Source organism: Etheostoma cragini, chromosome 13, assembly GCF_013103735.1.
Source record: "Etheostoma cragini isolate CJK2018 chromosome 13, CSU_Ecrag_1.0, whole genome shotgun sequence".
NCBI classification, from domain to species: Eukaryota; Metazoa; Chordata; class Actinopteri; order Perciformes; family Percidae; genus Etheostoma; species Etheostoma cragini.
In genome coordinates, this window is record NC_048419.1 from 6,721,380 (window position 1) to 6,733,286 (window position 11,907).

The window sequence follows — 11,907 nt, forward strand, 5'->3', positions numbered from 1 at the left end:
ATCACTGCATTCTTGTTCATCATATCACTGGGGAGAAAAACCTGTTACATTCATTATCATATCCACTGCCAGATCAACCTGGACATGTTTGGCAAGCTTTGCATTGCCAGATACCTCCATGCCCCATACCACCCACAAATCAATGGCTTGGTGGAAAGGCTCAATGGCACTATTCAAGAGTGTGATTCATGTTTCTTTTTACTTATTTCTATGTATATGATATAACTGTTATTATTGAGAATAACTTTTATTCTTTTTTCAATATCGGGGCATTGAAAAAATGCTGCGGGGGCACCCAAATGAATGGGACTAATATATAAAGCCCACTGTATTTGGTCTACTCACCAAAAAACAAATCACAAAACATTCCTTATTTACAGAAGCCAGGCCTGTTACACTTCCAGATGAGTGGCAAGTACAATGGCATCTGCCATAATCTGTACTTGTGTTCATTCATCTCCACCAACGTTACAGATAACTGACAAGGAGGTCCCTGCACTGGCTGGAAACAAGGAGCTATCATTAACTTCCAACTGTCAGATGTGTACCCCAAAGTGGAGACCAATATATTGGCAGCACAACAGAGGGTGCAGAAGAGAGAACTTTTACTGGGCCAGGGTGATTGCTTTGTGTTGGGGGGCATGGTGTTAAGAAAAAATATTTGCCAGGAACAAAGAAAGGGGGGCAAATTAGAAACTGATTTATTGGATCCGTACACCATTGTTAACATTGATGGGAAAAGTGCAGACCTTGAAGCAGAAGGAAAGGTATTTGAGAAGATAAACATTGATCACCTCAAAAGATAAGTTGAACCCCAGCCAAACATATCAGCTAAATGGAATGCTGCCTCCTCCAGCACTGCACCATAGCCCTACTTCAACGCCTCCTCCAGCACAACAGCCTAGCCACTTGAGGTGCACCAGGTTCCCCAATCGCCCATTTTAACACCGAGTCCACAACCATTCATGTTGTCCACAAGTCTCCAGTCCCCAGTGGAACGTTAGTATGTTTCATTGCAAATGACTTTGAGCAACATCATACTGAAAGACATCTGCAAAAAATGCACAACTGTCATTTGCGTCAGAACTTGGGTGATCTTTTGGAAATTGATGCATTCAATTCCACATTAATCCTTTGTAAATAATTGTCTTCTAGTTCTCAGGAATAGCAGAAATCTGGTCTGGAAAACAGCAAGGGATGCTGTGGAACTTGGACCCTACAAATTATTTAACAGAGTCCTGCAGAATCTGGCACCTAGAGACAGATACTGTAAGAAAGATCTTTCTTGTCGAGTGATTTGCGATAACTGCGATGTGGCAAAAATCATTCAGGGGATTTAGGAAGGTGACTACTTTCAAATTCTGTTCATAAATGATTACAATATCTATAATTTATTCATTTTGTGTGTGTTTTCAGATTAAGCTAATTGCCTATGATGTTTTAATAGGAGCAGTTTTGACGAACATCACTGGACACTTGTGTTGAGAATGTACATACACTATATAATGACTATTTAAGTGTGATATCCCATCCTCTTTATGTGATCTTGTTTGTGTTGTGAAAGTCATTCATCCAAATGAGAAGCGGGTGCTTACCCGCTCGGTGAAACCCTTGCCCAATTAAAATATGCAAGGATATTAACAAGGCAAGTTAGTAATGTCATAAAAGTGTTTGTTCCAAATAACTGTATTTTGCTTATCTACGGATCTTTCAGGAGATGCAAGCATATCCATAGAAATGCAATGGACTTGTGGTAAAATTGACCTTCCACGTCAGCAGGATTTAACGTCTTGTGGGGCATAGGTCTTCAAGGTATGTGTGCAAATGACCCTTTGTTGAATAGAGCTATTGACTGTTACTAATTGTACTGTTTCTTTAGTTTGCAGAGCTTTTCCTTAATGAGTTAGTGGATTACAGTACCAAAGGTTGCAACTACTCAGTTGAGAAGGGAAATAGTTTGCTAATAATAATTGCTGGTAATGGATTCAGGTTTGAAGGTATTTTTATGTCAATGTATCATTGTATCATCAACCGGAATTACTTTTGTCCAGTATGTACTTTATGAAAACGTGTCGCTCTCTTGCAAAGTAAAATCTGTTTGGCACAACAAGGTATTCAGCTCCTCATACTGTATACCAGGCTACAAGGCAAGAAAGGTTAAAAAGGAATAAGCTCACTAAAGAATGTCAATAGTTACTTGCTGTGTCAGAGTTTGATTTCAGAACAATTTAACATCAGTTTGCAGGACTCATTCGATTTAAAGACACATTAAAATGCTTGGTTAATTCAAAGCCAAACTCAAGTAGGTTGACACTGTTTTATAAGCCTTTGTTTTGTAAATTCAGAGGTGTATATATTGCTATATCCTATACGATATAGGCAACACTAAAGGAGAGTGATGACTGTAAATTATTAGACCAAGCATTCAAACTGCGTCTTGTATTACCACTTTCATTGTGACTCGTGGCAATTGTTTGTTCCGACAATATTGGACTACAAGTATACAAGTTATCTGTGAAAAAAAAAGTGTCAGTCACAATGTGTAACTTAGTAGGTGGCTATGATGAAGTCAATTTGGCTGTAGGTGAAAGGAAAGAAACGTGAAAACTATCAGGTATTTTACTAAACTAAGCCAAGGTAACGAGTTGTTTTAGATCAGCTCAAAACCAAGTGTTCGGATTCGCATCTGTTCCATATCCGGTGGAATGTTGGGGTTAGAAGAACATTTTTGCAGCAGTAGATCTGGGAAAAAATTGGAAAGTTGCCAGAAATAAGAAATGCAGACCATGATAACATCTAAATAAATTTTGATAGATGTAACATTATAGTTTTAAAAATATCAAACAACTAATCCAGCTTCCCCAGCCAAAATGGACCATGATAATAACATTAAAAGAAATAAATATAAACCATAAGATCTCGTGAATAAATGTTGATTAAAACAGCGGTTATTGGGCTAAAAATACCAATAATAGCAACGTTGTATACAGCTTCTGTGCTGGAGCCTGACTGGCAGAAAGAATTGTGCTGTAACCACGAAAGATGCTACCTATTAAAATACATTAGTTAAAAAAATGTGACCTTTTTGTGATTCCACCACAAACTGCTGTGAGACCAGGTTGGTATTGTGGTTTGTGTGTAGTGTCTTCAAAACTAATGCAGTGTAAATTGCGATTTCCCCATTGGGGAACAATAAAGACTTTAAAACTTATTTATAAATATTTTAAAAAACATATTGATGTTTATATTTGCAAATGTGTGGCCGCATGCACAGCTGTCTTTAATTTCAATATTAGATGGGGTCCTTATACAAGCCCTGTGGTTTGTTTGTCTCACCTAAAAAAAATAGAAATAAAGAAATGAATACAAACTACTGTAAATTACTGACACATTCTGTAAATAGCAAGCTCTTTTATTTATGGTCTAGTAATACAATTATTAGTTCAGTTTTAATTGCATATCCCATTTAAATCTCCTAGCACAAACGAGTGTGAGACAGGTGACAGTTTATGGAACGGTACATTTTTAAAAGGCATTGCAAAACGTTATTTATTTATTTAGTATTAATTTCAAATTCAAATCTATACAATAAAATGTTACATGTGCTACTTGTAACATGAAAAACATTTACAATTTGCCACGCTCAAGGTTTATAGTGTGTTGATTAATTCTACATCTCATTGTTATGTGTAACTTTTGTAGCTCGCAGTTTCTGCTGTAATCTCAAATCTCTGCCACTCTTATCATCGCGCTCAATGATGCCTATTGGCAGTCTGTCACAATTAGGCTCCTCCTTTGTAACTCTGCTGGCTGAACCAGACATCCCTGATAGAGTTAACCTTCTATTTAGTGTTGCTCCAGAGATTATGGGAAATGTAGGCCTATTACAGGAAACAAGATGACCAGACACGGTCCTGGCTGTAGCATTAAAATTCCTCTTTATTCAAGATAACTTCCTACTGTACACATAGGCAACTTTTTACCATTTAGTGTAGAACTAGAGCACTCGTCGACATTTCCGACAGCACTTAAAGGCAGCAGAGGAGCCAAGAGTCTGGGCTCAAACTCACAAAAGCCCCTTTGTCATTTCTTTTACTTCTCGATATTGCTTTTTCATCTTTTCTTGTTCATTACTGTGAGATGGGCCTCATAACTAACACAATAGCCTGATACACAAACGGACTCGCGTCATATATCCAGATATAAGCTATTCTTAAAATTCTCAAAGTTAGCTTCCAAAACGTGACTTTTTGTGTTAAAAAACGTGTTTTCATATTTAGCCATATGTTCATGCTTTACTTAGTGCTTGAACTTAACCAATGGTTTAGTCTTGTATTTGCTAGGCCACTTTTAAAGGCTCGTCTGTTACGCATTTGTTAAATCATAATTAGATTTATTCGATTAAACAGGACGGAAAAGTTTTTGGAGCAGTGAAATCCTTCAGTTTCCATTAGCAGGAGAAGGGCGACGAGGTGGGGGAGGCTGGACATTCTTTTCATACTGCAGAGCAGGCAGGGGGGAGCTTCCTGCCACTACTCCTGGACCGCTTCTTTTTTACGGTAAAACATGAAATGTACAAGAAAGGACGAAGACTTTGTGGACGCGAATAAGCTCCTTCTCCCGGAGCAGGAGTTAAACCTCGCGGCGAGACCCACCATTGACCGGCGGCAGCCAGTTTTATTGTTGTAAAGGGAGATTTTCTGCAGCCCGAGGAACCGCTTCAGTCCCGCAAGAAAGGAGAAAAATAACGAAAAGGGATGTGTTGCCGACTTGAAGGACCGGGAAAGTAAACAGAAGAAACACAAATAAAAGGTAAACTGTGCGTTTACTGGTATATAGTCAGCAAAACGTAAAATTAAACGGTGTGCTAGTGATAGCACGCGTATGCCTTTAGTATAAAATTCAAAGGATAATGAACAGATTTTACAGAGAAAAAGTTTCACTAAGAATCTAAGTCCTTGTTCTTTTTGTTTCTCGAAGACAATCACAACCAAAAGTGGTTTCAGAAAGTGATTGTGCTTTATTCAACTTCCTTTATCTAATCTTCATGTCAGTCACACTGGTTTCATACTTTTTTCCGTGATGGGTGCTGTGAATTAATGATGGAAAGTGAGTTAACGCTCTGAGGTCTAAGCCATTTCCCCAATATTTGGGTCGCCTGGTTTCCTTGTGTTGCTAATGCTTGCATAACCTCAACCCTGTTATGCACAAGTTATTGACATCCTTTTTTCAGGACAACCTGGGCTATCAGGATATGTATGTGGCAGGGATGTCATATGCATGTATGTTATTCTATGACTATATAAACAAAAGGACAAAAACTTCAGAAATGTATTAAAATCTCACAGACAATAATAAACAGGACTTTGGGCTTTTGCAACTTGTTCTTATAAGTCTTTGTAATCAGTGAAAACAAAGAAACGCCCAGAAACGTCTGTATGCTTTTATCCAAAAATGTATGTTTTGTCCTCTCCAATGCAATTTCTGTCTGCCATGAGACAGGAGGCAAAATCAAACTCACGTCTGGCCTGCTTCAAAGACCTGTGTCCATGCTCTGAGAATCTATAAATTATTTATTAGGCTACATTTAGGCTGTTATACTATTATTTTAGCTTGTTAGTTCCACGTTGGATATATGTAGCAGCAAAGTAACACTATCAGGAAAGTGGCATTATCTGTAACATTGCAGAAGAAAACACAGAAGAAGAAAAAGTTTGTCAGGAAGACAGCCTGTGATTGGTAGACACATTCACCTGACAAGATTCTGGTAGGCAAAATGTTTGGGGCTAACGGTAAACAGTGGTGTTAACTTTCTGGTATTTTTGAGCAAAGTCTCTGCACTTCAAGGTTGGATTACATGCTGCTTGTAGATAGATAGATAGATAGATAGATAGATAGATAGATAGATAGATAGATAGATAGATATTTATTGATCCCACAAAATGGGAAATTACAATGTTACAGCAGCCCATAGGAAAAAATATACATACATATAATATACATGAAATAATAATAATAAAATATAAGAACAAATATTAAATATATACAAGATGGGAAAACAAAATGTGCAACTGCTTAAGTAATATGCTAAATGTATGCTAAAATGCAAATGAACCAATCGTGCCGGTTGCCCTTATTGCAATTTTGTGTTAAAAGTTATCCTAGTAAGCCTGGGATAACACAGAAGGTGTCATTGGAAAGCCCCAGATTTATTGTTATGCTTGGGCCAATGTAAAAATGTTAAACCAAGTGTGATATCAAGCCAAGCACTGGAAAGGACTGGCATAGGCACTTGTCTCAGCCTCTAACAAGGGGGACAGATGAAAGAGCCCATAATGAGAGTGTAGACTCCCAACCTCATGGTGGCGGTAATGCGCCTCTAAGCCACGCTTTATTTTTTTCCTGTATTGAGTTTATAATAACTTCTTTGGTTTTGGTGTTTAAAGTTTGACTTGTCTTTTTCTGCTCTGTTCTTTCTTCAACTTGAAATCTGAAATGTTTCCTTATTGTCGTTGCAGTGTTAATTTTCCTCGAGACTAACTCTGCCATATGTCCTCTTGTCACCCCAAAAACGCATGACCTTTCTAATAAATAATGTGGCCGTCCCCCTTTCAACTGCTACTAAAATGTTATCTCCTTCATAGCGGCAAATTGGCAGTAAATTGCTTTTAGCTTGTTTAAAGACAATCATAACATTGTTACTCATGTTGTAATACTGCTTATTGGGCCATTCTGCCAAACTAGGCCCATTTCCTTCACCAGGACAATGTATGTTTAAATGTGCACTAGGGCTGTAAACAACCAAAGAAAATCTTGGTGCAGAGGGGCAGGAAAAAAAACGTTAGATTAATTATCTGTACTGTTAATTAGTCCTTGTAGGCTGTTTGCAGTATATCAAATCGTTTTTGACCAAATTATTTTGCACTGAAATGACACCCGTCTGTTAGCTCTGACAGCCGTGCATCAGCACTCTTTGCATGTCCTCTCACGGAGGAGGTGTGGTGTTCTTAAAGTTCTTAAAACCTCAGCCCTCCACAACAGCAATGGGCTTCATATCCTGAGCAATAAAGTCGACAATTCCTTCCGTGATATTATTTTTGTGTTTGGATGGTAGAAGCTTAACATCCAGCGGGGTCTGGGGAATGCTACCGTCATTGCGGGTGGGTGCGCCGATAGTTATAAAACAATTATTAGACTATGAAATATACCAATTCTGATATGTTCATATAGCCTACTCCAAAAAGTCTGGGCAACCTAAAGCAGAAAAGTTAGCTCACCGTTTTTAAGTGATATGCCATGTTTGGAGTCTAGCTGCGATATGCAAACTGTTGTTTGCCAGCTTTGCATTAAACTTTTTTCCGTTATCTATTTTTGTAAAATGCTGCCACACTGGCGATGTCTTCAACAAGGTTGAGGAGGACTGACTGTAAATTAAACACTCACAATTAAATAAATATTCAGCAAACCACTAAAACAAGGCTTTCTGGTCCTTTTTTCAATCTGTCCCCAGTGGGTTGAGAGGGTTGTTCTAAAGACCTGTTAACTGTGAAACAGGGATGCTCTGAAAACACCCCCATTAGCAGTAAGTGCTTTCCACCCATGGGCCGTAACGGTCTATGCTTACACCTTATGAAATTAACACACCTGATGAAATCTTTTCAGAATTTTGGTCAAGCCAGAACGTATCAACCAATAAATCGACTAGTCGACTGGGAGATTCCAGCCCTAATGTGCACAAATCTGCATGAAAATTAGCATTAGCAAAGTGTCCTGCACATTGATCAAATTTAAAATACATAATTTACAAAATTAATGAAATCTGAAAACACTGAAAAAAGGCATTTGTTACATGCCTACTTTCTAATGCTACACTTTTCCATAAAATAAAATAATTGAAATCCTTCCTAAATCTTAATTTAGGAAGTGTTCCAAGTGTCCCAGCTTGGAACACTTTTTTCTTAAAAAAAGTGTTTCAAGCTGGGTTTGGAGCATGCCCTTTTCTTCTTGTGAATGTGGAATTTCCCCCAAAACTACATTAATTGAACAAAAAAGACAAGATCTTTGTCCATCTCATTCCCTTCAAAACAAATAAAAATATCTTTATCCTCAAATTGAATTGATTGCCTAGTGTTCAGTCTTATAAAATGTTGAACAACAACCCAAAATATTTTAGTATACATACATTGAAAGAACAAGTGACAGATGTTTCTTCTTCTAGTTCACAGAAAGTGCAAGGATATTTAACATTACGTTTAAATCTTTTTAATGTCCTTTTTGCTGGATATATTTCATGCAAGATTTTAAAAGAAACCTCTTTTACAAATAATTAATATCAAAATATTAGGACAGAATTTGTCTATAATTAACCAGATTTTTGGCCAGGTCATTTCTCAATAGATTGAAGCCCAAAAGAATCTTCCTGAGAGCAGAGGTACCTCTTGTATACAATTCCTGATGTGTTTACATGAACATTTATTCTTGGCAATGTCAACTCCCCCGAGGAATATACCACTACTAAACGGGATGATCACTGACATTACTGAACCTCTAAGAAGTTACAGCACACTTTTCGGCACAGCATCAACAACTATTGCATATTCTCTTGTTGTCACTGCTAACCGGAATTTGGAGAGGAATTCATTATACTTAAGTAACGGCTAGCGCTGTAACAATGCACCAAACCCATGATTCGGTTCATATCATGATTTTTGACCCACAATTCAATACAAATGCAAATTGTTAACAACAAAACATATTTGTAAAATAAATAAATAGCCAAAGCTAGAACACTGCTGTTTTCTTTGTAACAAAAAACTGTTGAAAAACCAACAGAACTAAACTCCATTGTGGATAATTTGAGGATGCTGTAAATTCTTCTTCAATCTAGTTCTCTTACATTTGACAATTTCCAAAATGATTGAGTAAATTTGCTTCTAATTTAATTTTCAGTAATCTTCATGAGGGTTGTGTCTAACCATCCCAATATTGACAGTAATTATTACAGCCTTATAATTTGTAAAAACTGCAGGTTCTATCATCACCTTATTCTTTATGTCTGATGAGACCAACCAGAAATCTTTGGAGGATTGGTGAGATCTATCCATATTATTCCAAGTATATATGTTTTGGTTTGTGTGTTTATGTCTCCAGAAATTAATTAGGTCCATTCAACTACTTATATTTCCTAATTCATTTGTTGCTCTGTCTTTGGGAGGCCATCTATCCATACTATCATCCGTTACTATATTAAAATCTCCCCACCATATAACTTTAACTAAAGGGTATACCATTAAGATATGATTCATGTTACATTCTACTGTACTGTCTATTATTGGATGCAGTGTCTACAAGACATTGGTCAATGTCTACAAGAATAATTATGCATCTACCATCTGTATGAGGTGCTTGATGACATGACCCTTAAACTTTTCCTGCAGTATAACGACCCCTGCTGAACTATTGATGCCAAATGAAAACCACACATCTGTTTCTGAAGTATGAGTTTCTTGGATAAAATAAAAATTGTCACCCTTACTCTAGCAACATAAGAATACACTTTTTTTCTTCAACTGGTTTGTGATACCCTTGGCATTGACAAATAAATCTGAATTGGACATTTGATCACACAAACAGATAAAATAATAGCTACTATCTCTAGACTTTTAAGCTTTTTTGGTCAATGGCAGGAATCACTGCACAAGTGTTGAATATTGGTTGCCTTAACAGAACACTATAGGCTACTCGATTATGACCGGATCTTAGAATATTCAAGTTTACCTAGAAGTATATTATTATCACATATCTCCGTTTGCTTATTTTAATAGTTTGTCAGTCTATTTTAATCTCTTTCCTGTTAATAAATTCCTTATTTTCCACGAAGTAGGCCTATTCTCCTCTCTTACTTGCCGCCTCCACGGCAGGCCATAAACGACTGCGGCTGTCTCTGTCAGCTGTGGTCAGATCTTCTTGTGAGTGTAAGTGGAGAAGGTTGTTCTTCAGGTAGTCGTTCCTCTTGGATCCTCTCCACAACACATCCCTGGCTGTTCTGGACATGAACCTGATCATTATTGGTCGTACTGGTTTTCAGTAACCTAGTGCAGATTAAGTAATATATAGCTTGTGTTGATTTGTGGTTAGAATAGAATAGAATAGAATATGTTACCTATGACATTGAAAGCTGTAAAGTGTTTGGCACCTAGGATGGCAAGGACTAGTAATAGCTAATGTTGCAAGAGGCGCTGTTATTACGGATGGGCACGATTAATTAACGATTGATAATTGATCATTAAGAATTTCGTTGATCACGTTAATTTGTTATGGATTAACTTTATGCGTTGCGTCTTGAAGCAATAACATTAATTTCACCGTCTGGCAGCAATTTAACATTTTGCCACCCATTGGCAAAATTTGACGCCATACTCAGTTACCTTTGAGTTTTGGTTTTGATTTTAAAAATAATCATGAAGGGGTTACGGCGAAGTGTGGTTTGGGACCATTTTGAGTTAGTTCACTGCAAACAATGCGATGCTGTGTATAAGTATCGTGGTACAACATGGCCACGACTCAAATTATGTAGGCTACCACTTAAACAAAGTGTTTCCACCCTGGTTAATGTTGGTGGCAGCGCATCCTGCTCTCAGTCTCAGCCTAGCATCAAGTCGACGTTAGCACAGATGAGAAGCATTGGAGACTGGTATGGCGGCTATCCCACAGCCTGGGGGAGAGGAGGCTGCGTTGTCTGACTCAGACGAGGGGAGTGCTAACACTGGCCACGTTTATGGGGCGGTACCTGTCCATTTCCCAGCAATCAGTCTCCTCAGAGCGGGTGTTTTTGGCGGCTGGACAGACGGTCACCAGGTTGCGCTCGCGTCTGACCCCAGATCATGTCAACATGCTTAGCTTTTTCTCCAAATCAGTAGACTGGTGCAGAGGTTGCACATGAGTTACAAGTTTTTTTATGAGGCTTTGTTAAGTAGCCTAATTAATTGTTAGGTAGGCTTATCTCTCTCACCTCTTTCTTGACGCCTTGGATAGATTTGAGGTACATATTAGAAAACCTGCCAGATCTAAGTATTATTATGTTTTTGGTTAAGTTATTTTTAAACATGATTCTTTTTTAATATTATTATTTATTCTTTTTGGAAAAAACAAGGGTCTTTTTTAGCCTAACCAACTGACCAGTTTAACTTAACTTGTTTTTCTCGTAATAAAGATCTCATCAATGAAAAATACGCTGTATTTTTGTATTTTCATTGGATTTTTAATTCATAAAAAGTTAAATAAATAATGAATTTTAATATAAAAAATATTGATTGATAGTCGAATGGTAATTCTCCCAACAATCGTCTCAGAAAATGTAATGCCCATCCCTAGCTGTTATCATTTTAGATTCAATTGTAGTAGGACTTAATTGATCTGAGTGAACGATACTAGAAACTTGCGACTCAATAATTAATTTAAAGAATTGGGTTAAAGATCTGAGTGAGTTGTGACTTTGTTTACAGCCATAACCCCGCCTGCCCACACATCAGTGAAGCTGTGTTGAAAAGCTTTGGCAGTGCTGTTGTATTCGGTCTTGTCACAAATCAACTTAATTTTTACTTAGTCTTGTCTTGGTCTCAGACAAAAAGGATGGGGTTTTTTAACTGCGGGAAATCACTTCCCTGTGAATTCACTTATTAATGTCAGCTCTGACATTTGCCACATTCTGCGGTACTGCTCCCTCACTTTGGCGAGAGAGGTAACGTTAGAGATGGCAGAGAACAAAAAACGCTTCTTTTATTAAAAATGTAATAAAAATAATTTAACAAAAGCAATTTACCTCGTCGCCGGCGCCGGGCGGGTGTGGGGATACTCACAAGTCCCCGGCTGAGCGCCGCTGCGTTGGAGTTTACCCCGGTGGACGAG

The 11,907-nt window shown here is 37.7% G+C and overlaps 1 protein-coding gene across 2 annotated transcripts in view; it reads left to right on the forward strand.

Annotated features, from left to right (window-relative positions):
- The first annotated feature begins 3,858 nt into the window (after positions 1-3,858).
- Positions 3,859-11,907, forward strand: part of amot (angiomotin) — a 93,852-nt gene continuing 85,803 nt past the window's right edge. For both annotated transcript variants that reach the window (XM_034889980.1, XM_034889983.1), the window contains exon 1: positions 3,859-4,812. The gene's annotated coding sequence lies outside the window, so the exon portion shown is untranslated. The remainder of the gene's footprint in view (positions 4,813-11,907) is intronic.